General features: G+C 50.1%; 1 protein-coding gene and 1 long non-coding RNA gene across 5 annotated transcripts in view; both read left to right on the top strand.

Annotated features, from left to right (window-relative positions):
• Nucleotides 1–10,233, top strand: part of LOC311423008 — a 32,614-nt gene extending 22,381 nt beyond the window's left edge. Inside the window, exon 2 of the long non-coding RNA XR_014685553.1 lies at nucleotides 9,626–10,233. This is a non-coding gene — a long non-coding RNA (uncharacterized lncRNA). The remainder of the gene's footprint in view (nucleotides 1–9,625) is intronic.
• SKAP1 (src kinase associated phosphoprotein 1) overlaps nucleotides 1–25,103 on the top strand; it is a 142,902-nt gene that overhangs the window by 55,908 nt on the left and 61,891 nt on the right. The gene's annotated exons all lie outside the window — the stretch shown is intronic.

Here is a 25,103-nt window from a genome sequence, read left to right as displayed (position 1 = left end):
CCCGCGCTGCCCCCCTGCACCCAGTGCCGAGGGCACCCGGCCGTGTCTGCTGCCCTGCGCCCCAGGGGCCGCGGCCGCCCCGGCCCCCTCCCCACCACCGCAGCCGGGTGCTGGCGCTGGGAATTGCTGGTTAGGGCCGGGGGTGGTGAGAGAAGGGGGGAGCGCCGAGGCCGGTGGCTGTAATCATCCTAGTTGCTGTCTATTTCCTCAGACTAATAGCAGAGCGATCAGAGTCGGGGAGTTCAAACAGAGGTTATCTTTCCCAGGTACCATCTCGCCCAACGAGAATTTGATTTTTTTCTATAGGACTTTACTCCATTAGATTAATGAAATTTCAATGAGAGCCTGGCGCCCCCTGAAGCTTTGTTAACAAAACAAATGGTGATTCTGTAGGTGTGACAGCTTGCTAGGAGAGTTACGAGAAGGTGAATACATCCTCGCAATCCACTCAGCCTGCAACACATTGATCTCTATTTAAAGCACCAATCGGATTTTTGTTAATTATAAATGATTGATCTGCAGTTTCCCCCACTCCCACTGCCACGACCACCCGCCCTTCTCGTCTTACATGTGCCGTTCCCCCTCCCTCAGCCCCCAACACAGGCACACTTGTAACTTCTTTGCATGCTGCGTGTGGAGCTTTTTTGTTTCAAAGACAGCCATAGAAGGCAAATTGCAGCAACACCCAATGGCAGTGCTCTGTCTTTACTGTTGCTGTCAGCAGTTTCATTGCAAACCCCATGTTTTTCATGGTTTATCAGCTGAACGTTAAAGCTAACTCTGTGCTGGGCATATTTTACAGGTTTAACAAAAATAAAATAAAAGCCCTTTGAAACAAACTAAGGTGCAGTAATTAAAGCAGGGAAAATACATTTGGCTTCTACAGGGTTCTGATTTTAAATCTATAGGAGCTGGGAAATTGAACTGCCATTCTTAAATCACCATTTTAAACCCGGGGTTTTATAGGGGTCACAGCGGCGCGTGATCCTACATTCGGAGCGAGGAAGAGCCGGTGCCCGCTCGGAGACGAGGGCGCAGCCGCCTCTCGTTTCACCCATGGAGCGAGAGGGCTGAAGTCTCCTTTGGCTCTCATTTATTCTGGTAAAGTTGCTCCGGGTTCTAGCAAAGCTCAGGAGAGCAGACCAGACTCTGACCACTTTTGAAGAGTGTTATCTGGCTGCTGATGTCTCCGAAATGCAGCAGGGTCCTTGCCTTGCTCCCAGGCTGCCCATGCTGCTCGTGAGGGCTGGAGGTGGCCAAAGGTGGCCAGGGCTGGCCGGGCGCTGCGGGGTGGCCCTGAGCCACCCTGAGACCCCCTGGGAGGCTCCGGTAGATCCATGGGCACTGCCCGTCTCCTGGGGAGGTGGTTCCACTTCCAGGGCACCGCAGCTCTAGGGCTTCTGTCATCCCCACATTGTCCCTGTTCATGATTTTTATTTTTGCTGTGTCTTTCTGCAGCTAGCTTGGTTTGATTGCTGGCAGGGAGGAGGAGGAGGGTGGTTGCAGCTCGTGTTCCCTTTCCTCTGCCAGTTCCCTCTCAGGATGGAGATAAACCTGCACAGGAGCCCGGGAAGGTGCCACAGCACCACTTGGGACCTGTCCTGTGCCCAAGCCCTTGTGCTCCAAACCACCTTTAGGGTTGCTTTGGTGCGTGGGGTGTGTGTGTGTGGTGTTCAACTCTCTTCTCAAATGCTTTGAAAAAGCAAAGACTAAAAAAGGGAGCTATGGTTTCCGTGGCCTTTTTTTTTCACGAGAACATGCAAAAATCTCATCGTCTTCTCTCATATCCTCCAAAAGCACTGTGATGCTCTGCGTGCCTGGAGCCTGACCAAGCCCGCCAGCCCAAACGGCAGGTTTCACAATTGTGCTTCGTAAAGGTCGGACAACAAATGAGTAACTTAAACTAACGCAGCAACGTTTACCATAATAGTGATATGGATGGTGGAAGGTGTTATTAAAGATGTCCCCCATGAGATACTTAGTCGGGGAGAGTCTGAATTAAATGTGCCATTTTTATTACTTAACGCTCAGATAACAACCGGAGCATGTGCACCTAATTCTGCTTCGCCCCCGGACCCCCCTGCCCGGTGCAGACCCAGCCCTGGTCCGGCACCGGCGCCGCTCCAGCAGCCGCAGGTAGGGCCCTGCCGCGGGGCCGAGCGCTGGCGCCTCCGCTCGCCGTGGCTGGATCACGTGCTCCAGCCTTCAGAAAAGACACACAAGTGTTTGACATTTATTTCTGTAATTAGGAACTAAATTCTGCCTCTACTGATGATGATAAAAAGGTGTTTAATAGTCTGCTCTCCTTTGGAAGGCAGCAGAGGAGCTTTTCAAAAGACTCGGAAACGGGAGGGAAAAACCGTATATTCTGCAAAAATGTTATATAGCTGGCTCAGATGTTTCAGTACCGAGCTCTAATCAGCAATGATGTGAGAAAACAGTTGATTGTGCTGAATTATCAAATGTCTAAGATTTCAAGTATATTAAACAGTTGATTTTAAAATATATTTAGTTCTTTTCCTGTTGGCTTTTTGAATAGCCTAACGAATGATTTTCATTAGTGGGGCTGTAATTTATGTGGTCCCAGTGGGCTCTACCAAGGTTAAATAATTTAAAGAAATAAAACCCTTATCTGATGTAATATAGCTAATGAAGTATATTAGATACTTTGCGCCGGTGCCGTGTGAAATAGATCTCTGAAGCAAAACAGCAGCCTTGTGTGAGGACACAAATCACAACATAAATATCCAAATGCAGCAAGATGCTGCAAATTTTTAAAGATACGCCATAAAACGAGATTAACACAGGGATGCAGCCCCTGTTCTCCTGAATTACAAAGGGATATCATGGGATTGCAAGCGACATTCACATAAATAAAAAATCAATTCTTAATGATGAGGCAGGCTTGTTTTAGCGCATTACCCAGGTTAAATGGGAGCACACAGAAACAGCAAGTCCTATAAGACTAGTGGAATCATTGTATATTAATATGATTTAGAGAGCCGCATACCTCGATGGAATAATTGTTATTATATCTATACAGCCAGATGGCACTTGGTGTAAACAGCCATCGAGTACCTCCGGCACAAGTGCTGTCAGTGGATCTTTCAGGTGTTCGCTCTGCATCCCTTTCACTCATCTCACCGCTGCAATCTGCGCTCCTCTTTTTGGAAAAATGCTCCAAGTCTGCTGAGTAGATGCATTTTTCAGGCGTCATCGACTTAGTCTCCCGTTCCCTTTTTTAAAAATTGAAACAAATTTTTTAATTAAAAAAATCTCTGCTATAAATGCTTCCTAGAGAAACTTGCAGAGCATGAATTTTGCCTCTGCTGGGTGGCACAGTGAATAAAGACAGGGAATTCACTGCTGCCTGTTTTTGTTTTACACGTTTACGATGACAGATGTTTTAAAAGCCCTTTCAGCTGAAGAGCTTTGGTCTTTTTTCTTTCCTTGCTTTCTTCACAAAAATACGAAAAATGCACATTCAAAAACTTAATTAGCTTACTTAAAAAAATGAACATTAAGAAATCAAGACTTAAATTGAGAAGGTTCACGTTAATATTAGTAACAGTGCATTTAAGCTAGCCAAGTTGGGTTTTGTATGGCATGGCTTTTATTTTAGTACATTTTAGCATTGCTGTGTTGTTGGTGGTGGTTTTTGTTTGTTTTCTCTGGGATTTTAAAATGTGCAGTGCTTTACAGGCAGAGGTTGCGAAGGGGTTGTTTTATTTTCCTTCATCCTGTGCCTCCTGCACTCTCTCTGGCTTTTATCTGTGCCCCGAAAGATTCTGTTCTGGTGTCTGAGAACACCGGGTCAAACCTCGTGCTCTTTCCAATCTCGGGTGGCTGAAATATTGCACAAACTATTTCATACCTCGTGCATAGTCTGCTACAGGAATAATTCATTTAAATTCAGTTGCCGAGTTCTTCTGGTCTGTCGGAGTTCATCTGAGCCTGTAACTCTGCGATTCTTTGCCCAGCTGAACCGCTTGTATTTATTGCAGCTGGCCTTGGGACACTTGTGGCAGGAAATGGGGTCTCCCATGTGGAAAGGACATATGTGCTCCATACACAGAGACAGGGTATTTTATTTTTATATCCACTGCGATGAGGGTGGATTGCAAGGAAAGGACCCCTTTCCTGATAGTTTATCTATAGATCAATACAGGATCTTGACTGTAATACAGCGAACTCGCGCTGCCAAGGCTGTATCCAGATGAACGTTTTACGTCTGGGCTCTTTGTTCAGCACTCAGCAAAGTCACTTTTTGCCTGGATTTTGTAGTTATTCTGCGAAATAGCCAGGGCTTGAGAGGGCTCTGCCAAGAGAATCACAGGAAGAAAATCGGAGATAGAGACTGATGTTTTCTGCCGATACCGCAGTGTTGGGAAAGCGCCCGCGCGCTTGTGACCCTGGTCAGCCGCGCAGGGCTATTGTTCCAGTGATGGAAGGGACTGTCAGGGGTGAAATATGGGCCAGCGTGGCTGGCTTTCCTGTTTGAGGGAAACAGGAAAAAAACAACCCACGGCCGAGAAGAAAAGTGAAGCCCCTTTTTAATACTATTTACATCTTCGCTTACTTGTAGATCATTTTTTTCCTGTGTGTCTGAGAAGCTTTTATTGAATTCCATCCTTCAGCTGAAGGGAGAAGAAAAATCCCACTGCTTAGGAGGGGATGTCGTTGTTCTTTCTCTTCTGGTTTCTTTAGATAAGGGAATGGTTCTCAGGGATCTCTTAAAGATGTTTGTGTGTGCTCTGCAATGAGCTCTTACTTAAAACTAATTCATTCCCTCCTCCCAGTATTTCTCTTCATTAGATGAACAGATCCTCAGCTGTTGTAAATTGTCATAACTTCATTATGGGGTTTGGGCAATTTACACCAGCTGAAAATCTGCCTGGGAGACTTGTGCCTGGAGGGAGAAGGCACAATTCTGTGCGTGGCACTTTGACCCTGGCATTACAAATGTCCTGGATGCCTGTGATATGTTACCCTGCTTGCCTCATATATTACTGAACTTCAGCAGGAGGACAAGACGAAAGGCTTTTGGTCTTCATTTTGAATTTCTGAGTATTCTCCCTTTTGTTTCATTATCACTAGAGGATGTTTTGTCTCTTATCCTTATGTTTAAGGAAGAACGCTTTGTAGTAAAGCGCTTTTTAGACTGCCGGCCAGGGGAGGGTGGCAGGGCTGTGATTCTCGGCTCCTCGGCATCCTTGGGCAGGAGTCAACTGAGGCACGGAGCAGCTGGCCCCAGGTCAGGACGGGGACGTAGAGCCAGAAACAAGAAATAAGCAAACTGCCCCCTGCCCTTGTCCTGAGCCCCCTCTGCCCCTGCCCGAGAGCGGAGCGCAGAAGGGGAGGTGGGGGCTGCCGCAGGGGAGCTGCCGCGGGGCTCGCAATTCGCGCTCCCCGGGTGCGTTCGGCTTCCGCGCACTGCAGCTCCTGCGTGCTGCTGCTCTGGGAGGGTTTCGGGGAGGGGCTGGGCACTGCAAAATCTCCCCGCAGAGGTGAGGCTTTTAGTTTAGGTGGAAAAGGTGAGACCTCACACCACCGGTGTCTTCACTCCGTGAGATTTCTCCCTTGAGATTTAGTTGCTCTCAAAGTTTTCAGAGGAAGGTGCTCTGTATTGGCAGGGCGAGTTAAAGCGTTTTGTCCACAGGAACTTTCCCCTACTTACTAAGACTATAGAGCTGTTGTATTTTTTTTTCTTTCTTTTTCTTTCAAGCGCTTGTTGTGTTTATTAAGGTGTTGCTCGCCCAGCACAGAGCCGGGTCCCATGGCTCTGCTACCCGCAAGCCTGGCTCGCACGACCCGTCCTCCTGAGCCTGTCTGAGCAATGCCAGCCTGCAACTTCTGTGGCCTCAATTGCAGCAAAACATTTAAGCAGATGCTTAAAACAGCCTTTACTTAACAAATTAAGTCAGCAGGGCTTAACCATGTGTGTAAGTACTTTTTGAATGGGATTGTGTTTTTAAAGAGTCAGAGCCTCCATCTATTAAAGGCAAGCCTACCCACTCCTGTGCTGTTCTGCCGATGCACGTGCTTTAAAGGCATGTGGAGGCGCTGGTCCCAGAATGCCTTCAGAGGAAGTAAACAAGTTGTGCCAACATAAAACAGATCTGTTCTGTTCTAACTCACCTTAGAAGTATGTACTAATATAATAATTGTAATCTAGTTCAAATAATTCACAGCAGGAGTTACACTATGCAAAAACCCATTTCTGGACCAAGGCTTTTCAGGAGAGGGTTCACGGGTAGATCAGATGCACGTCAGATCCCTGGGCTGTTGGAAGTACCACAGATACGCTGCCATCGCCTTACTGAATGGAAAACAGCAGCTCCAGCAGCAGCAGGCAGCCCTACTGTCACGTCTGGGCTCAGTGAAGGAAAATGTAGTTAAAGAAGAGGTAGGGTTTCTTTTTTAAAGCTTCCAAAGGCTAGAGAACAATCACTTAAGATTTCCATTAAAAAAAAAAATCCGTCCAAAATCCTGAAATAGTTTTATTTGCTTTTAAGTCTCTCCAAAGCATCTGTGCGATTCAGCCACTCAAACCACTTGACTCTTTACACATGCCTCCCCCTTTTCACTCTGATTATACCTCTCCATGTGCTCAAGGGGAGGAAACTACTGTTAATTTCAATGAAATTAACTTACATTGTTGTTTTGCCGCTCAGTAATAATTTTTACGTAGTGCCCCAGGGGCACCTCTGTTCCCTGTTATAAGATGTCACAATCTCGGGGATACAGCACTGCTGTTCAGCTTGACTTCTCATTTCTGTTGCCTGGAGCTGTGCTGCTCTCAGGAAACCGTATCGTATAAATCGAGGCATCTCTGGGCATTGTATACACATATATAATTTATCTATTTTTTTAAATATTTTATGTATACTTTTAAAAGCTGTGTGTTGCTATTGTGTTTTTCTCACCTCCAATTATTTTTGGAGGTGCCCGAGGGCCAAATTTAGCTCGGTTTTCCACTGCAGCCAGACTGAAGTGAACAGGGTTGCAGCAGTACCACCAAGCACAGAATCTGCCCCAGAGTAGCAGTTGAGCTGTGTAACAGCCTGGGTTATTTTCTAGAGGAACTTGGGACGCTACATGACGGCATGGAACAACGGAGGGAAAGGATGCTTCATGGCGGTGGCAGTGGACAGGACCTATAAGGATCTGAGCACAGCGTCTGGCGTAGCAACGAATTCTGCATGTGCAAATTATCTTTATGCCTCTGTCCCCACCTGCAAAATGAGGTTCATTATCTTCTGTTTAAAATATAATCTCCTCTGAATATAGACAGCCTTTTTCAACGTGTACATAAAACACGCTGCGTGATAGGACCCTGCTCTGCGGGGACTTCCACTTCCATACTGATATTATTTATATATTGGAGTTTTTATAAGACAGTTGAAGGACTCTAGAGATTAACCATCCTTTTGTGCGATATCTGATATTGCATTTTCTGTCATGCAGCATGTTGACAGTCCTTTAGTTCTTAGTAAGCAAGGGCCATGTGAGCAGCAACGCGTACCTACCGAGGTATATTCTTTGGCTCCAAAAGGGACAGTCCAAAAGGAGGAATGCAATAAATTGTCCCAGTCAATTTTAGCCAAGAGGCTGTGAATGAAGGAGTGCATCACACAACTGGCAGCCTGAACTGCACGGCACTGCTAACCGAGCAAGCACCCAGCCACAGAGCCCAGTCGTTCGCGTCCAGTTTCTGAATCCGTTCATCGTGGTGTGTGCCACCCCCTCGTATGGTGCCGTTAAATCAGCTTGAAATGCTGATGTGCATTTGTATGCTAAAGGAGCAGGAAGCCAAAGCTATACTGGAGGGCAGGGGGGAGGACTCGGTTCTTTTAAACCAGTTTGGTATCAGAAAAATCGGTTTCCAACTGAGGTTAACTATCCCTGTTTAACTACATCTGATACCGTGCCCATGCCTGGGTGGAGTCTGTGGTGCTTTGTATAATGCTAACAGCTAATAATTTGTATTTGATTGCTTTTTGGTATTTGTGTTGCACTTTATTGTGCCTTTCAAATCTTTTAGTCAGGAAAAAAACGACAACTTAGATGAATCTTTGGCAATGTGTTTGAACAAGTAGTCATTGCCTTTCCTTCATCGATAAAACGAGGGGGGAAGATAATTACTGCATTTTTTACAGGGATCCTAGGAATCGGTAGGTGAATGGCTTGTGGTGAGGGCTGTGGAGTTAATGCTTGTTCAGCTCTCTCTATAAAAGGTCATGCAGCTCGCTTTGTATAAACATATTGCAAATATTTAGTTAAAGCAAGAATGCTTGTAAAAAAGCAACTGGATGTTTTTAGTTTCTCTTGTGTGTGTGTGTGTGTATGTATCTGTTCTCTACGAAGGAGGCCGTAAAAATTTGACAGGCTTGTCTTCTTCGAGGGACGTAGCTGATGCAATGGGTAATAGTCAGTCACCTGTCCCAGCCAGGCACAGAAATTAATTCAGGAGCCAGACAGATAGGTCTGGTCCAGGGAGATGTGTTTATCAAGTGTATGCTTAGCTTCATATGCTTATTCTGCAAAGGTTGCTGAGTTATATCTTTTTCCTCATTCAGTCAGAAAAAGTTACAGGCTTTGCATTGAAGTATTTGGTATTTTGGCTTTGGTGCAATTGCTGGTTCTGGGTCCCAAATAATAATTTGGCATTTATCCCATCTTTGAGGACGGGTGCAGAGGTAAGTTTGTGAAACTGTTTCTCAAAAACAACAAAAAAGCCCAATCGCTCAGGCTAGTGGAATCCCAGCAGAGAAAATGTGTGCCTGGTTGCTCTAAAAACGATTGAAGCACTGTTGAAGCAGTGACCGAGGCTTGCCAGGCATGTGGGCTGGCACCGGGGCCCTGTTCAGACAGAGGGCAGCTCTTCCCTTAAACTGGGGGATTCCTCCTCATTTTTGCCAATGATGTTCCGTGAGACTGCAGCAGCTCTTCTGAACAATTCAGTTTCTCCACAGAGCCACCCTCCTCACGGGCTTCTAACCGCGCTGACCAAAACGGGTACACATCGGCACTGCCCACGCGAGGCGCAGAGGCACGAGAGGTCCTGCGATGTGCCCAGGGCCGCGGGGGTCTCCATGGCAGAGAGGGGCTCGGGCCCGGCCACCCCAGTTCCAGTCTGGTGCTCGCCCCAGCAGACCGTGCTTCCTATCAGCTAGGTTCGAGCTGCTCATGCGAGGCCACGCTGAATTCCAGGTGCTGATGAATTGCTTTCTTTCCAGCAGCACAAAATACACACTTAGGCAGAGTATGGGTGACTGGGTTTGTGGAAACTTCTGGAGCTGGAGTAACTCTAAAGCAACCTCTGACAGACCGCAATGCTTAAAGATGCCCTGCTGGCACTGTTAAATATTAATCCAGCTGTATTTCTTAGTGTCGGCAGTTATACCACCTGCAAGGGCTGCCAGCCACAGGTGTGCTGCCCTGCAGCAGGTGAGGAGCGAGGGGGGAGCCGTGGTGACATTCCTGTCCCAGTGACTTCAGCTGGGGTGACCCCAGGGCCTCGGCCCTAGCTGTGCTTCTGTTCGTTGCCCCGCAGGAATTTGCGCCTGGAGAGATTAAACCAGGAGAAATGTTAACTGCACCCTTTCCTCCCTTTAAATGCCAGGAACTTGTCATCTCGATACTTGCTTTTATCTGGCTCTCCTGAGGGAAGCGAAGTTGGTGCGCACGCCCCAGCTGCCTGCGTGCTGCGTCCTGGCCTTCACTCTGACCGTGAACCTCCCGGCCGATGTCAGCCAAAGCCAGAAGAAGTTGTTAAAAGGAGTTCGGCTCTCACCGTGCCTGTGAAACTCTGGTAGGGAGGAGGGAACCCGAAAGTGCCGTGGTGCAGGGCCTGCAGCCGCCAGGCTCGGGGGCTGCCTGCACCCAGCCTCCAGCGCCCGTGCCTCCCTTTGGGCTCAAGCGGTGGTGCGGGAGCCGGTGGGAAGCTCTCTGCAGCAAGGGCTCTTCCCATGAAAACCTCCCCTCCTGTCAAAATTGTTGGGTTTTGTTTTCAAATGGAAGACTAAACAGTTTTGGTTGGGGAATTGGTAGGACAGAGCACAAATTGCCCAGGTTGTAGTCCTCGGTCCTGGTGTGTGTGTTTTGTTTTCTATTAACTCCAGAATTTTTTTATTAAAATAAAACTTTGCAAGCAAGAAAAACTGCTTCTTCCCTTCCAGCAATAAAGCTCGATGCTACTTTTTAAAAAATAAAATGGATCTTTCTGGCAAATAGTTCATAGCATGGATTAATCTTTGTATTAAAAGCAGGAGAGGTAAATGGCCAGATGTTTCATTTCCAAACAGGTCACAGTGCAAGAGCAGTAAACTTCTTCATGTGAAATTTCATGCGGTTTGCTAGCGCGCGGCCTTGCTGCCAGCGTGCGACAGCTGCATCGATCCAATTCGGAGCTGTTACTGTCTGCTGGATCAATGATCAGCAAAGTAAAAAGTCACTTAGTGCCCATGACACAGGCTGTATCGTTAGGACCTATCGTGTCAAGGAGCCTGGTTTTATTAACTCTGTAATTACCTGTTAAGCCAAATCAGCCAATTTTATTGCACATTTTCTCCTACCTGGGCGGGGACCTTTGCCTCCCTATTAGAGCCCTGAGCGTCCCCTCATTTTTCTCTGCTTCCTCTGGGGTCCCGTGCGTTATTCGCCGTTACCGTGGCCAGGGACACGACGAGCTCTGCACCTTCCTCCTTGCCCAAGAGCTTGCACGTCGGAGCTGGGCTCTGGGGACGTGCCCGGCCGCCCCGGGCTGAGCTCCTGGCCCTTTCTGGAAGCAGGTTTCCAGCGAGCCCGTGGTGCCGCCCAGCACGGTGGATGCCTTTCCCCTGGACTGAAGCCTGAGGATGGGGTTTGAGCAAAGCCGGGTGATGGGAGAAGAGGAATGTTTGCAGCAGGGTGCTGTGCAGTGCCTTTGCCATGCTCTTCACCTGGGGAGCCCAGAGAGCAGGGAAGGAGCAGTGGAAATAGGGTTGTATTTTGGTGTCTCTTGGCCCCCAAGCCTGGTTATAATCATTTACTTATTCAGGCATTCTTTTTAGCATCTTCCTTTCTTCAACTCCAGAGGAGGAGGCTGGGTAGGGAGTCTATTAGCCTGGGTGAAGGAGATTGCTGCTCTGACCAGCAGGCAGACCTCTCCCTTGAATTTCTGCGCAGGTTCTTGGGAAGTTGAGCCACAGCGCGGCTGTGTGTAGGACAGGGATAACAGCACCTCGGCTCATGGGGGACTGCGAGGGAGAAGACGTAAATGACTGCAAAGTGCTCAGACAGCACCGGCAGTGCTCTGGGCCGTAATGGAGACCATGGAAATACACAGGAGAGAATCGTGATATTGGTTAGCTCACTAATCCTTGCTCTTAACTGTCCCAGCAGAGCCCTACCGTATGGTCTGGGGGGGACAGATCAGGGGGTTGTCCACTGGCGTAGCCTTGGAAACTACAATTCGCTCGGAGGGCAGGTTGTTGAGTAAAAGGGACTGTTTAAGGAATCCATCCAGGGGAATTCACTAGCTTATTATCAAGTATAGCATCTAGAAAATCAGATATTTTTATCGCTAATCTGTGCTTTGGGCATTTGAGAGGACAGAGGAGCTGCAGGCCTGCTGTCATTTATGGATGAGCTAATTCTTGCTGTGCTGAAATTAGATGTTAAAGTAGTCCCGGCTCATACCCAGCATGCATGCAGAATTCCTGTTACGGAGCCAGCTGTGCAGATAGAAAATCTGGGAGACCAGAATTAAATTTCTTGTTCGGACCCAAGAGATTGGAGCAAGAGCCTGCAAACAGCCCTCGCCGTGACGGGCAGCCACATCAGAATATTACGCACTTGATCTTTCGCTGGGTGCTCTGGCCTGGCAAAAAATGACGGATCTGGCAACGCTGAGAAAATCTCGTTAGGGGGCTGGTGGTTTGGTCCAGCTCCTGCGCTGGGAGCACCCAGGTCTGGGACTGTGCTAGCACGGGCAGGGGAGGCGGGCAGGCGCCGCGAAGGGCTTCAGCAGGTGGAGAGCTGCGGGTGCTGGAGCCATGCAGCCCCCGTCGGTGTGGGGCTGCGGGAGGCTGGACGTTCCCCGCTGCCCCTTGATCTCTTTCAGCAGCATCACCAGGTTTCTTTTGTCTTGTGCTGCCCACGTCCTCTCACGACAGCAATTCTGTTGGCGCTGGGAGCGGTGTTTGTGGAAATCCCCGTGGCCACTTGATGCAAGAGTGCCCTGACATCATGTGGAAATATTTGTGTGGGTCCTGAGCCCAGCTCTGTCGCTGGCTGGTCGTGCCTTGCAGGACGGGATCCGGGGCCTTCAGTAGAGGTTGCTCACAACTTGCTAGCTATTATGTTGGCTTTGGTGCATAGCTGAGATACAAAACAAGCAGGTGAGCAGTCATGTGGCAGTTTTCCCTTGGACGGCTGAGGAAGAAAGGCACAAGTCATCCTCTGCTGTTGGGGAAATGGCTTCCCACCAGCAACCCCAAGTCCATCAGATAGAGCTCGTTGCTCCTAAAGCTCCAGAAGGTTTCTCTAGGACTCCCCCCTCTGATTTTGGCCCGGCTGAGGGGCTGGAGGCACCTGGTCTCTGTGGCTGCAGGGGCTGAGCAGGGAGCGCGGCTCTGCCGTGGGACAGCCCCTGGCCGAGCCGGGTGAGGCTGCGCCAGCGCTGAGCAAACTTTGTGTAGAGTGCAGCCCTCGCTGCCCACCCCTGAGTGTTTACTCTGTGCATGTTTTAGTGCTGCCGGGGTCATTGCCACTGACCCAGGGACTAGTCTATCTAGCACTAATGTCAAGAGACTGACATCCATAAAAAATTAACAAACTCCCGTTTACCTACAGACTATTTCTTGTCTCGGAGTCAGCATGGGAAGAAGGCAAGAGCAACAGAGGCAGAATGCCAAAAGGATGTCCCATGCCAAAAACAGTGCACGCACTCCCTAGGAAAAGTGAAAACTTTCAAAGATCATTTAAAGAGCTCCTGCCTTAACTGCGGGCTGGGATTTATTTTTTAAGTCAAGCGTGTCTGTGCTTTGCTGGAGAGCAATCTGGAAATTAAGGAGAAATGCAATAAAGACCTGGGAAAGGCACCTTCGTGCAGCGAAGCTTCAAGCTTTCCTGTGCTACTGCTTGTGCCAGCAGGTGGGCTGCGTCCTGCCAGGTGCCACGCAGGCGTCTGCAGGATCCAGCCCTAACGCTGCCTTCCCCGGGGACTTGGCTCCTGCCTCCAGCAGTTCAGCCTCCAACCCATACCAGGGCTGGGAGCGTGAGGGGAGAGAAGCGACTGGCCCCAGGCAACAGGAGCAGGAGCGCATTGGTGCCATCGCTCCTCGGGCACGGGGCCGCGCGAGGGCCAGAGCGGGTCAGGCTGTGCCCCCAGGGGGGCCGGGATGGGGCAGGCACCGCTGTGACCCAGCAGGAAGCCCCCGCGAGGCGATTCTGTGCTGGGGCCTCTCCTTTGCCCTTCCATTTTGGGTCACTTCCATTCTGCTCCCAGGCTCTTCTCCAGGGTGTGCAGCCCCCTATCCCTGCCGAGCGAACGCGTGCTGGGGGCTCCTCGCACTCCCCTTGCCCCGCGGCCACCTTCCTGGGGCCGGACCCCCGGGAGCCCCCACCCTGTCCCTCGGCACCCAGCTCCCACGGCCGCCCCAGCCCCCCCGACTTCCCTCTGCCCGGCCTTAATGGGCTCCTCCGCGCGGGGGGAGGCTGCAGCAGGGCCGCGTTTGTCGAGTGCTCTCAATGGTCTGTAACGTGCAAGCAAATCTCAGCTATAATGTAAAGCGTAATAAGCAGTTTGCAGGCTATGAATCTGCAATTAAAACAGTTATAGTTAATTTAAATAGTAGAAAATGAGGTTGATTTAATGCTTATTGATTTGGTAATGGGCACCGGCTGCATGTGACCAACTGACTCTGGGTCACAGCGGCTCTCGTAAAATCACATCGTTCTTTACAGTTTATTTACCCCCCACACCCGTGTCGCCTGCATCTTCTCATCCCCCCTCCTGACAATTAAATACACCCAGTTGTTAGGCGACGTGACCCTACCGCCGTTTATAGATGGCTGATAGCCATCAGAGGGTCCCCGACCCCCTGGGCTTTGCATCCAGCCCCTGCATTAATAACGACGGCTGCGCCTGGTGTAAAGCCCTTCCCTGCATATAAATGGTGGCCAGGCTGCGCACACCGTCTAGCCAACAGCAATGCTAAAAATGACCATGTTCAACATTAAAGTGGTGTGTTTTTAATTAAAATTGATTTTGGACTAAGTCTCTAACTAGTGTTTCTAATGGCTGCCATTTTTTTTCCTGATTGCGAGAACTCGAAGTTTAAAAATAAAGAAAGCAGAGAGGGCGAAACGCTGCTAGAGAAGGGGAGAATGGGTGAGGCTGGGCTAAGCAGAGCAGCTGCTTTGGATTTACAGTGTCAGAGCCTAATCAGATAGAAATGCTCTGCTTTTGTTACTCAGGCACGCATTCTGCCCCTTTTCAAGTTTTTACATCGTTTAGGTGCCCTGCTTTCTGCTCCTGGGAGAGGTATTTGTTTGGCTGTGTGAGTTCATGTATCAAAACCACTGATCTGATGTTGCAATGTTATTTCTCTTTTTATTAATTAATTTTGGCAGGGTCTTTATCAGGATTCTTTTAATTATCAACTCTTGGCACAACGTTAATCCTGTGAATATGCCGAAGTCAATTCTCAGGTTATTATGTGCTTTAGCCTGCAGGAACCGAAGCTCAGTTTTAATTTAATGAAAGCTGGGATTTCTCTAAGGTGCCTGTGGGTGTTGGATCTTCACTCCCAGGCAGTTTGGAGTTTGGTTCTGCAGTCCTTGTCCTCTTAAAATAAATGGGAGGTTTCCTGCACCCCTGAGTTCTCGTCCTCTCAGGTGTGTTCAGCCTGCAGAGGAGCGACCCCCCCACGCTGCACGGACAGCTCTGTGGGTACTGGCAATCGGGGCCAGCGTTTGTTTTTAAATGTTACTCATCTAAATGAAGCAGAAAACCAAGAATTTCACGAGTGTGGCCAAATGTATGTGAATGACAATCCTTGTTCCTTGGGCTATCCATGGTTTCATGGGGAGGCAGGAGGGAAATCCCCAAACTTTTAACGGCATACAACAAACAAAGACTGTGGGAAGGGTGGCAAAGAGCTGTTCAAGCAAATGCAGACAGCTTCATTCTCCCCTTTTCCTCCCGTATTTTAAGTGAGTTTTAAATTGCAGGCCGGTCATTGAATACCGCTGTTTTGTGCCTATCGACTCTCGACTTGGGGTTGAGCGTTTCTGTGCAGCTCACCACTGCTTCGAGTATTTGGCTAATTGTTAGAACACGTATAACCCAAACAGGCTGCTGCTGAAAATCCGCATGCTGCCGGGCACAAGCATCCCTCTGGTCGTGCCCCAGAGACCTTCAGCCACTAACTCGCTCGCTATTAAGGAGATTCCCCAAAGAATGAAGGCGCGCTGTTGTCTTCATCAGAGTGGAAATGTACTCTTCCACAGTGCAGCCCCCATCCAGCTGATCATTTGCCTGAACTCTCCCGTGGCTGTAGTTTACCAGTAATGGCAGCACTCGGGCGACTCGGTGCTTCCCTTGTCCCGTAAGCGACAGCAGCACCATCGCAGTGCCCCCACCGCAGCGCCGGCTGCAGGCAAGGACTGGGGACGAGACGAGACAGATAAACCCTGCTGGGGGACAGAGGGAATAAAGGGCCGGGTTATGTTCTTACCCACTGCCAAGTAAATTCAGAGTACAACTTAGTTTAAGCCATTGGCGCTGCTATGGATTTGCATGGGTTCAAGTCAGTCTAAACTTGCTCCTGATGCCTGGTTCTATTTGCTTAAACTGGTTCCTATGCCTGGGCAGAAGGAGTTAATTTCTGAGCTTGTACAGAGGGAGAAGGGGGAAATAAGCCATTCTGCAAACTTGGATAAAGAAGAAAAGATGCAGATGGGTCGGTCTTGCAGGAGGCATTCTGGAGACAGGCCAGCTGCATTTTCCACATGCCGCAGGAGTTAGTCTTTGGACAGATGGGACTCTGGGGTCACCCAAGAAAACTCCAGTGAAAAGGTTACCTTGTAGGAGCATTAGACACACTTCTAGCAAGAGTGCAGGGGTCAGGCACACTCTACTGTACAGCCACCGTGTTAGAGAAAACAAACAGCCAGCGCAGCCTGCAAAATGTCAGGGGCTGTGGGAAGCAACTTTAAAAAAATAATTATAGGCCCCTCCAAGGTTTTCCAGGACATACAGCAGGCTGGAGACATTGCTGAAGTTTCTCTCTGCCTCCTGTTAAGAGGAGTTATAATGCTCGCTGTGTTCTTGCTCTTCCAGCATAAAACAAACTGCACTGGGGAAAGTGGCATGGGGAAATGGGAGTCAGCTTGCCTTTCGCCATTCAGTTTCCCTCCTAGCGTGGGGACAGCAGGCTGAGCGCTCGCAGTTCAGATGCAGCTTCCTTTCTGGGCTTGGACCTCAAGTACCAAGAAAGAGCGGAGGTTTCTGGAGCTGCTGGCTCTGCCCCGGCTCGGCTGCTTGCAGCAGGAGAGGCTGCGTTTGGTGAAAGTGGCATTCACAATTCAGGCTCCGGCACCCAGTGCCAGCTTTTGGAAAGTCAAACAGATGTTTCCTCATTTAGCTCAGCATAGCTTGTCCGTCATCCCAAGAGGGAAATTAAAATGGGCTCAGGACAGGCAAGGCTCTGTCTGCTGTAGCCACTGAAAAGGGAGATGAAAAGCTGTATTTTTTTTACCCCCATGTTGTGGGCTTGGCATCTGTATTTATTTACTCATCTTATTTTTAGATGGAATGAATCATCTCTTTGGGGCAAGGGACAGAAAAATTCCCTGTCCCACTCCATGCTGCCTCTTCCAAACAATCAAAGCATACTTTGTTGGGTTTTGTTAATTTAGACAACGGAATTCAGTCTTTGTAAGCCACTGGTTCAGGCGGAGCAGCTCTGTATAATAGCAGTGTATTTGCAGCAATTTGTGGGGTTTATTCTCTTTGATTTGGCAGTCTTGGAGCACTAAATAGATGGGTTTTGTGATAAACCCAACTGAGGAGGATTAATTATTCTCCTCATTTTTCAGGTGGGCAAACTGAGGCAGCTGCACGCGTTAGACGTTGGCTGCGTCTTGCAGCGAGCCCATGCGAGGGTGAGAGAAAAGCAGAGACCTCGACGGACTCCTGGTTCTGTTGAGGCAAAAATGCCTCCGGATAGCTACAGACCCTTGATTGCACCTCCATCTCCTGGCCTGGGGCTCATTAAAGTCGGTAGAAAAACTCTCGTCATCTGAAGGCTTTTGGACCAGGCCTCGACTACGAGGTTAAAAAACAGCAAGACTCTCATTTCCCTAACCTTTGTGCCGCTTAATTTTGCTCTGGATTAATAGGTTGTTCTGGTCTATTAGCAGCAGGGCTCGCTCGCTCTTGCCTCATTTTGCTTGGAATAATAAGACCAAAAATTATGCCTCAGCAGAGGAGAGGGGGGCAAACAACAGGCGTCGGGATTTCACGTCCTCTGATAAAGGAGCACGCAGCAGAGAGCGCGGCCGTTCCCAAGCGGTGCCGCGAGGGATGTTCGTGTTTGTTTGGGGTAGAGCAAAAGGCAGCTCCGGGAGGCACAACGAGGAGAGCTTTGCCTCTTCCCTTTTGTTGCTCCAGGCGTGCGGGGTGCAGGGACGGGAATGCGGAGCTCTGTGCTCCCCGTTCCAGGGGCGGCCGGGATGCGTAATGTTTTTCTCAAGCTGTGGAGAATGCTTGGGGTTCGGGGCTCTTTGTGAAAGGCGAGCTGTCGCGTTCCTTCCTCAAATGAATTCCCCTAGCCCTAGGCCCATAACCCAGCGGGCAGGGTCATGGCTGGTTTAGATGGTGCGCTCGCTCCCTGCAAACCAGCGGAGTGATGTCTGCGTTTCAGGAAAAGAATGTGTGTTAAAAGGACTAATGGTCCGACTGTCCATCAGGCTGGGCAGCCCTCGAGGTCATCTGGCGGTCAAAACCAAATAATTCCAGCCTGTTCCCGAAGCTGTAGTGCTGATGGCTGCGGCGAGGAGTTCACTGCCTCACGTTGCTTTGGTACCCTGCGAGAGCGAGCTGGCTTGGTTTTAATTATTATTTTAGGCGGTGGAGGACATGGGGGAATGGGGAGAGCGATGCTTTCTCCCTAGCAACTGTATTTGCATAGTCTGCTTTGAGGACTGAAGTGTCTGAAGCACATGCAGTGTTCATCTTTACGGGAGAGAAAGAGAGAGAGAAAAAAAAAAAAAAAAAGAAGAAGGAAAAGGAAAGAAAGAGAAAAAAAATGTCCCCGGGCTGCACACTGATGAATAGACACTGGGCTGGATTCTAACCTCAGGGCTGGGGCGAGTGCAAGGAAAGGCTTGCAGTTGAGTGCTTGAAGGGAACGTTTGTTGTAAAGAAAGTATTTATATGGGAAGAGAGACTTTTCTCTGCTTTGCCCTGTGCAAACACGAGCAGAAACGCTCTGTTGTCAGATGGGGAAGAAACCCGATCCTAGATTTGGGGAAAGAGATGGATCCGGGGGCTGCCCTGCTTGTAAGTGGGACAGGAAAAATGTTGTCATGTATTGCCTTGGGGTCTTCTGGGGGGTGTCTGCTTGGGGTTTTCTGCGTGGCCTTCGTTGCCCTCTGGTGACAGCAGCAGAGGTGTCGGCCGGGTCGCGAAGCCCCCGACGGATGCAGGTGGCAAAGCTGGCGCTGAGTCTGCAGCCAGGATGCAGGGCTCGTCCTGCGGGGTGGAGATGCCTGAAATCATCCCCGTGTCCATGTCCAAATTTTGCAAATGTTGGCTGCTTCTGCAGTGTTCCAAGCTCCTGCAGCCAAACTATTTGATACATTTAAAATCCTGGCTCCGGTTAAAAGTGTTTATATTTTAAAATCATCCCTAATAAAGTCCAGTTTAAATTAACAAAACTGCAGAAATAGACATTTCATCTTCTGCTGCCTCCAAGTTCTCAGGCTAAATTATTTTTCCCTGGACAGGGAACAGAGCTGGAGCTGAGGGTCTCGTTGTGCTTTTTTTCACTACTTCATCAAAACCTGGACACATCGCTGTCCAGACCCTGCTGATACCTCCCAGCACAGGCCTGCCTGGACGGTCCCAATATTTAAACTGGGTGATGGAAAGGACCATTCCCAGAAGTATGTGCAGGATTGGGTCTATCCCATTCCCAGGCAGCGGAAAAGACGTTAACTGGAAGAATTGGAAAATGCCCAAAATTAAAGCTAAAGATAATGCTCAAGTTCTGACAGTCTCTTCCAAGTACCTCACAAGATTTTCCTCTAGGGGTCAAAACCTCCCTTTCCTGCTCACTTCTAAATCAGACAATTATTTCTCTCTGCTCTTACACATTTCCTTAAAAAAAGCTCCTCCATCTTCAGCTTATCTCCATGGCATTGCTGTTTTATTCCCTACATTGCTTCCCAGTAAGATCGTGTGCCAGAGGCTGGGAGCGTGCTCCATCCTTTAGCCAGTCCTTTTCAGTCTGTTAATTGCACAGGGAAACCCTTTGGCAGAAAAAGCATTGGGTAAACTGTGAGTTCATCACCGTATTCAATTGATTCTTTAAAATTTATGCTTAATTACAGAATGGATTAGAATATAGCATGACCTCTTCTTGTAAAAGGCAATGCATTAGTTATGATTAAAATTGAATGACTGACTACACTGAAATTACAGACAAGAAAGTCCCAGAGCGGCAGTAGTAATGCTTGGTCTCCTCTACTGCCTTATGTATATCCTGGTGGTATTTTGTGGACTCTGAAAATGTCCTTCCAGAGCACTACGTAAATACAGGTTGTCCATAAAATTTGGTGAATTTGCATGCCCCCATTTTCCATGTCACATGCAGAGTCCAAAGCCAGAGGGAGGTCCCGAGCTCTGCCCCATGTTAAGAAGAGCTTCAGCACTTCAATGGGGTTGACCACAGTTGCATGCTCTTATACTGTGAAATTTTAACATTCCCTTCTTCCTGTTCCCATTGGTAAGCAAGCTGCAATGGTTGTGTCCCTAGGCACATTTTTAATACCTGCCCTCTCGCATCTCTTTGCTACCTTGAGGCAGGCCACTGGAAATGAGCATGGACTGAAGACTGGTTGTCTTAACGCTCGGAGTTTTTGTCCTCTGCACAGTGTTGTTTTCCAACTTTCCTTTCAGCCAAGGCTGCCAGAATATTGCTTAAATGCTGGCCAAGATACTCATGTAGTCTTGTAACTCCAGGAGCTGGGACTCTGAAGGCAGCAAGCAGCACACACGCTGAGCTGGCCTCGTCCTCTCCGGGTACCCGCGTGAAAGTAGCACGAGGCACTGGTGAGAAGAACTGCTCTGAAGCTGCCCAGGTTCCTGAGAAGAGGCAGAGCTGAGATCACAGAATCGCAGAATGGCCCGGGATTACCAGGATCATTGAGTCCAACTCCTGGCTCTACACAGGACCACCCAAAAACCAGACCACGTGTCTGAGAGCATTGTCCCGCCATACGTGTTGTACGTCCCACAGGTGTGAAGGATGGGGAGGAACAGGCCAGTCACAGGCCTTGTTCGCAAACAGGCAGAAGAATTAGACATTTTCTGGACAAGACTCTTCACCAGCACAGAAGTTAAGATCTGGTGGCAAGGCTGGAGCTTTCTTCAACAGCACGGCCTTCATTAGGGTGCACAAAGATTGATGCGGCTGCAGGAATGTGGGGTGCTGCCATTTTAACTTGATCTGTAGCTAGCAAGGGAGACCTTTCCTGGGATATTTGATTTTAAGAATGCTTTGAAACTTGATTTCAGGCTGCATTCTGCTATTTCTGTCACCTGTCAGTCCCACAGCATCCTTCTCCCAACAGCAATTTTCTCTCCCTGGTAGTTAAAACGAAGCTGACTGCCACACATTTAACGTTGCTGCCTGCTCAAGGTTGCACTTGGTCTCAAGAGTCTCCAGCATTTTATTGGGACCATGTGCTTTTGGGAAGGGCACAGAAATGTTGGGCAGCTAGAAGACACGTAACCAGCCGTTCACCAAAACATTGCTGAAGACATTATGCTGGACTCTACAGCTAATGGCACAGCAAAGATGGGAAGCTGATGGGCTCCATCACGGTGAGCGGAGCAGTACTGCAGGTAGATACATTTTCTCGTGGCTGAAATGAGATTAATGGTGAAGATGGCTGCTGTCTGTTTGAACTCTGCTGATAAGTTTGAGACACAAATGGAACATGTTTTGCCTTGCTTTGCTCATTGATTAAACGGGATGACAATCTTCAACGTTCCCCTTCCTACTCTCCCCTTTCCCAGGAGTAACTTGTTAACGTTTTTGCTGTGTTTTGATGTGCTATGGCAGGAACTGCCAAATGGAAGGAAAAATTCGTGGCTGAAGAGCTTCTGCTGTGGAAAACCAGCTCATCTCCGGGCAGGCTGCGGTGGCCGTTGCTCCTGGGCCCTCTTCCACTGCTCCCTCGGCCCCTCCGGCCCTTCCCCTGGGGCACGGTGTGCAGCTACGCCGGCGTGGCACACAAGGGACACCTGCTGAAGACTCCCCTGGCTTTTCCTGGCCCCTCTTCTAAACAGACAAGTGTATTTGTCGTAGTTACATGCTGCTGCATTGGTACCATAGCACTCTTAGTTCTGTGGTTCATCGTTTTCCTTCTCCTCCATCTCTGTACCACCACGGCGCTACTTTGTGGTCTAGCACAGCAGCTTTGGTGCTGTTGCACCAGACCTTGCTGAGACCCAACTCCCACTTTCCATCAGTACCTCGTCTCCCCTCCGCACTCGTCAGCCTGCTTCCCACCGCACTTGTCTGCTCCCTGCTCCCTTGGTTCAGGCTCAGGAGCAGTTGTCAGAGCAATTGGTTCAAGGTCTCAGCTGAGTAATTTTGAGCAAATGACTTCGCCTCGCTTCCTCTGTCTGTGGAACGGGATTAATGCCATTAAGCCTCCTCATATAAAGAACCTCGAAACCTATGCATAAAAGCCCCATACAAGAGCAAACACTGTGTAATCCCCGGGTTGCTGCTTTGGCTGCACTAACAGATTTGCAGTGGGAATCCATTTTTCTCTAAAACATCAACCTGTCATTCTTTGCCCATTTGGCAAACCCTGGAAGTTGTCCTGCTCCAGAGAAACACAACCGGGTTTGCTTAAACACATTGCCTCTTGCCACCCATTTCACAATGAGAATGTGTAATGAGCTTCCAGCCAGTCTTCAATCTTGCCCTCCCTTGTCAGCTGCAGGTTCCACTAATTAAAAAAATGAGTGAAGTTGCTTTCCAGATAATGGAGGTGGCTCTGTTATTCTTCCTTTAACACTTGTTCTTCCCATCACATGGTGGTTATTATACGTGTGGTATATCTTTCCTCTCTGTCAGTCCATTTACCCGTCTCCTCTCGTCGTCTGTGACAGATAAATGTTGTCAAGTGTGTCCTCACGCTCCCTCCCGTTCCCAGCCCGACGGCCGCGAGGCCATTCAATTAGGCTGCATCGGGAGTATAATTTACTGACCCCTCTCTCCTTAGCAGGTAAACTAGAAAATCATACACATGCATCTCCCGCACCCACTGACCTTGGAAGGCAAATTTAAGAGGATTTATTGTTGTCAGCTGCAGGCAAATACCGAAAACGGTACGTTTTGTCTGGAGGGGGTGCCACGAGGCCTGTGCGTGCGCAGCGTTTGACACCGTTTTGTTTCGCTCGCTCCCATTAATACAATTAATGTTAATTACGCCGCAGCGCGAGCGCGGGGGGCTTTTTCTCCGCGGGTCCCCGCCCTGGGCCGTCTGCACGCGGCGCTCGGTAACGAGCCCCCACGTGTCCTCGAGCCCCCGGGCGGCCCGGCAGCCCGCGCCCGGCGGCTCCGCTTCGCCCTCCCGAGGGCCCGAACCGCGGCGCCGCCGGCCGGGACGGAGCCGAGCCCCGAGCCCCGAGCCCCGAGCCCCGAGCCCCGAGCCCCGCGCCCGGCGCTTCGCGGGCCGCGGGCGGCCGCCGGCGGGGAAGGGGCCGGGCCCGCGCCGCCACCTCCCGTTCCCGCGCGCCCCCGGCCCCGCCCCCGGTCTGGCCCCGCCCCCGGCCCCGCCCCGCCCCGCGGCAGCGCGCCCCGGCGCGGGAAAGGCGGCACTGCCCCCTGCGGGCCGCGCCGTGCCGGGAGCGGAGGGGGCGCTGCCGGGCCCCGCCCCCGGCCCCGCCCCGGCCCCGCCCCGCCCCGCCCGCGGGCCGGGAGCGCGAAGCCCCCGGGGCTGGAGCCGGGGGGCGGCGAGGGGCGGGCACGGGGTGGGGGGGGGCCCGGACGCGGTCCCTCGGCGCTGCCCCCCCCGCAACCCGCCCGGACTCGCGAAAGGGCCGGGGCCGCGGCCCGGGGGGGGAGGGAACGGGCTGGGGGGCGTCTCGGGGCGCCGCAGCAAGAGCAGGTTTGGGAGCGGGGGTGAATGAGCGGGTTTTACCCTTTTTTATTATTTTTTTTTATTTTTCTTTTAAAAAAAAGGAAGAAACGCGCAACCCCCTGTCCTCGCAGGGCTGGGTGGCAGCCCTCCCCAGAACGCCTCCCGCTCGGGTTATTTATAAGGCGGCAGTTTTCCCAGTTAACAGTTTAAATGAAGGGGCCGTTTCTTAAATGCTTTATTCATATTATACAGCGATTACCAGCCACAGCCATATTCCTTAATAACCTGTTATAAAGCATGTTATAAAATCCATTAGTGATGATGCTAGGAAAAGCTGTTAGGAAGCATAATGCACGGTAATCAGGGCTGTGCAAAAGTGACAAAAATGTTTGTCGTTTCATGCCGGGGTTTATATAAGAGCTAAATAATTTATTTTGTGATCAAGGCATTTGGGGTTGATTTTTTTTTTGTTTCATGGAGTGTTTGCAAAATGTCCCTTTTTAACATGAAAAATAAACCCATTTCATCTGCTTAAATATTCTGGCTTTGATTAAAACAAACACTCTTTTTCTCCTCTCTCTCACATAGGATCGTTTGAGAATAAATACATAAATAAAAGGAACTTTTTTTGCTACTTGAAAATTTTTGCATAACGGAGTTTTTGAGTAAAACCTTCCTGTGCAAAATTGAGCCATTTCTCCAAGAGCCGCCGTGTCCCCGTTGCTCAAGTTCTCGGTGTCCTTGCGGGTGCTGGTGGCGGGTGGGCAGACATGGGCTGCTCGTGCAGGTAGCGCCCGGTTTTTGGCACTGACACCCCGTTGGCTTCTCATCTCCGTGAGTCCATAACGAGTCCCCACAGCACGCGCTGTTTTATGGGGAATCGCTGAAACCCGCGGGGGTGAGGGCGTGAAGCACCCCCTGCTCCGGTTCTGCTCTGCTCCTTGTTAGGAATCAGGCGCTGGAAATGCCCCAGTGAGTCCGCCTGGACACGGGCAGCCCGGGGGTGCCCCCGCTGCTCGCCCTGCGGCAGGGAGCAGGCTCGGGCGGGGGGCTGAGGGTGCTCTGGAGTTAGTGGGAATTTGAGGAAAGTGTAAATGCCCTGTCTGCTAAATTTCTTTGTAGCTCTGTGAGCTATGTGCTCCCAAAATCGGGTTGGTAAAACAGTCTGAAATGGAGCACTCGTAAGAGAGAGGGGGTTACCAGGAACACGGGAAAACAGAGGAACAAGGCGGAGGATTAAAAACAGCTCTTGCAGAAGAGATGTCTGTAAACCAGGCACTTCGGTGTTGCTCTAAGGACCCTTCCCTTGCATTTTCTTCTCTCCTGGGCAGCCCGACTGGTGCTATGGACACAAGGTGTGCCAGCCTGGTTCGGGCTCTGCCTTTCAGGACGCTTGTGGGAAGAGGGGGACGGGTGTCGTGTGCCAGAGCCGCCCTCCAGGTTTGCTCCCTACAGAATGGTGCACATGTGCGGGGGGGACTCTGTGGTGCAAACACCCCGGTGTCCTCACACCACTGCACACTTTGCTGATGCAGATTATGTTTTATTCTGTGTGCAAATCTGAGGGTCACTTGGAATCACCATTTAAAATACCCATGGCAAATTAGTATATTGGGAGGGATTGCGAGGCCACGCTGCTAACCCAGGGACTTTGCAGCTAGAACCAGGGAGCGCAGGAGCTGCAGGCACTGTGTTTGTGTGCATGTCTCGCCACGTTCTCATTCGTT

The sequence above is a fragment of the Aythya ferina genome (assembly GCF_964211825.1).
Source record: "Aythya ferina genome assembly, chromosome: 23".
In the NCBI taxonomy this organism is placed as follows: Eukaryota; Metazoa; Chordata; class Aves; order Anseriformes; family Anatidae; genus Aythya; species Aythya ferina.
This window is presented reverse-complemented; position numbering and strand designations above follow the sequence as displayed.